Source organism: Chinchilla lanigera, unplaced genomic scaffold (genome assembly GCF_000276665.1).
Source record: "Chinchilla lanigera isolate Chin_1 unplaced genomic scaffold, ChiLan1.0 scaffold00031, whole genome shotgun sequence".
Classification (NCBI taxonomy): Eukaryota; Metazoa; Chordata; class Mammalia; order Rodentia; family Chinchillidae; genus Chinchilla; species Chinchilla lanigera.
In genome coordinates, this window is record NW_004955432.1 from 23,027,209 (window position 1) to 23,027,558 (window position 350).

Below are 350 nucleotides of genomic sequence, written 5' to 3' on the forward strand. Positions count from 1 at the left end.
TCCGCGCTGCGCTCCGGGGCGCGGGCCGGGGGAACCTGTGCGCGGGCGGCCGCGGAGTGCGCCGCGACTCGCCGCCACGGCCCTGCCTCTGCTCTGCAAGTCACGCAGGGGAGAGGTGGGACGGGTGGCAGCGGGGGCTGGCCCGGGGAAGCGCAGCTTGCCTAAGTTTCCCCTTAGCGGTGAATACCCAGGGCTGTGGGTGCGTGCCAGGGGAGGGAGGCAACCGCGCGCTTCTCTCGCGGAGAATGAGCAGTCTACCTCAAAAGGCCCGACTCAGAGTCCCGCCCATCTCAGCGCACGACGACCTCACAGCTCGGGGGTTAGAAACACAGCGTGCGGCCGCCAGTGTA